The following is a 2,617-nucleotide window of genomic DNA, read 5'->3' on the forward strand; positions in this document are numbered from 1 at the left end:
GTGAGGCGAACGTGCTAACCACTAAGCCACCGTACCCCCCTAATGAATCAGACTATTATAAAAAAAAAATCTTAAATGTTTTTATATATATATATATATATACACCTGCATTGTTTGATATAACTATTGATTTACTAAATTTATATAGATATATTCAGTCACACTCAAAAAAAGCAGCTATAATATCCAATTCCTACTCTGTGTAAAAACCCAACTCTTCGGTTTATAAAAGCTTCTCCTTCTCTCAATTTAAAACCAAAGTGTAATTAATGTTCCCTGAAGTAAAGCAGAACTAAGTAGAATCGATAAAACCCTAAGCAGTCTTGTTCATCTCTGATTTAGGAAATGAAAAGGAACTGGTAGTTGATATGAGAGTGAGAAGCAAAACGACTGCTACTGAAACTCCACATACACTAAGGTTCTGTCATATTTATTTTAGATGAAATATTAGAACTATCTAGAATGAATGTGGAATTGTTGGTTCTGCTGAAATGCTGAGGCCTTGTGGGAGTTATGGATGGTTTCACGGCATGACTCTTGTCGTCCGTGAAAGCTGGATCTTTGCTCTCACTGGCACTATGAAGCCGCTAATGGAAGTTCTGGCTGGAGAACCACTGCTTCTGCATGCCATGTAGGTTTCACAGATGAACATCAAGGCAAGCTGTACGCTACCGTAGCAACGGAGAATTAAATGAATAAGTGATATTCTAAACCTAAATAAATAAATAGAAAGTCTCATTAAAAAAAAAAAAAAAATCTTCCTTAGTTTTTCAAAATTTGATTTGATTTGATTTGAAATGCGGACAGTTTTTTCTTCCAATCTATACAATAAGTGCTTCTCTGTTATTGACTGTAGAATCCTTCAAGCCCAAATAACATAAACTTCCTTGTCACATGTGCGCTACAGTCCAGGCTACATTACAGGATTGTGCCTTTAAACAATCCACTGAACACCATCCTTCTCTATCAACCAAAGGTAAAATTCATAAAGGTGGAAATGACCTAAATCTGTGTTTCTCTGCGTTCTGATGCCCTGTATTACCTGCCTGTACACTTGATTGTAGGTCTTTGTCAGTTTTCTCATGTGGAAGAGGAAGCGTGCGCCGCCTTTCCGTGTTGCACTCCAAGGTTGTTAGATGCAGTGCGTCTCTTCCACAGATCGACTTTGTTATCGAAGCCCTGAAGCCATTAACCGTGAAGGACAATTTAAAAACAAAAATAAATACAAAATCCTGGAATGTCTAATCCATTCAGTAGCACATAACTGAACACTGCTTGTCAGTCTCTGATGGTTCCACCTCGGTAGAAGGACACAGCAGTGAAACTGGGCCTGAGAACAAAACCAATAAATCTTCACAAAGCCAGCAGCTATCACTACTGAGCATAGTGCACCATGAGATATGTGACAGCAACCCAGCGCTATTAGTTCTGATAGTGTGAGAGGTGTTCCCAGAGAATATGGGCCCAATGCGTAAACCCGTTTAGCAATTTGCAATCCATTCTCAATATTTTATCTTCTGCTTTTGACAATGTCAAAGAAAGTCTATCAGGAAAGGCAGACAGCTGCTGATGTGAAGTCTGGCGGGAAGAGAGAAAGCTGCCAGACGTGTCTGCTCAGCTAATGACCCACCCTGCCAGCACGTTCGAAATATTTATTAACCAAGTTTAAACTTGACTTTGTCAAAAATTCTCTCATGTACACACATGCCGCTGACATATTTCTGCAGCACAACAGGCAAAGAGACGTTTGCCTTTAATATGCTGGAGGTAACTGAAATAAGAACAAAAAAAACACTTTCTCTTTCACTTTATCACTTTCACTTTATCACTTCTACCGCTTATCCGAACTACCTCGGGTCACGGGGAGCCTGTGCCTATCTCAGGCGTCATCGGGCATCAAGGCAGGATACACCCTGGACGGAGTGCCAACACATCACAGGGCACACACACACTCTCATTCACTCACACAATCACACACTACGGACAATTTTCCAGAGATGCCAATCAACCTACCATGCATGTCTTTGGACCGGGGGAGGAAACCGGAGTACCTGGAGGAAACCCCTGAGGCACGGGGAGAACATGCAAACTCCACACACACAAGGCGGAGGCGGGAATCGAACCCTCAGCCCTGGAGGTGTGAGGCGAACGTGCTAACCACTAAGCCACCGTGCCCCCTTAGGTACCATATGGTGCTAATATTTAATACTAATCTGAAGCATTAGTAAACATGCCAGATTAATTGTCTCTCTGCGTAGTTTAACCTACGAGAGGTGACACCACCATTTTCCTGCCACTTGTAACATTCACCTAAAGCGTTTATGGAGGAATACAAATAAAGCCGAATCCTCATATATCCTGGAAATGCCATCTCACTTCAAGAGGAGACCTGCCTTGATAAAAGATGAGGTACCTGACAATCCGATTACAGAAAGTTCTGTTCCGAACTTCATGGGTGGGGTTTTATTATTTAAAATATCTTTTTTTTAATAAAGGAATTTTAAAAAGTACTTGCACAGCATCAGACCTGTGAATCAGTGAGTGATAATATCTTCTCACCACAATTGTAGTTATGCATTGATGATGTCTAACTGACTGAAAAGAAAAAAGTGCAACA

Source organism: Tachysurus vachellii, chromosome 7 (genome assembly GCF_030014155.1).
Source record: "Tachysurus vachellii isolate PV-2020 chromosome 7, HZAU_Pvac_v1, whole genome shotgun sequence".
Lineage (NCBI taxonomy): Eukaryota > Metazoa > Chordata > Actinopteri > Siluriformes > Bagridae > Tachysurus > Tachysurus vachellii.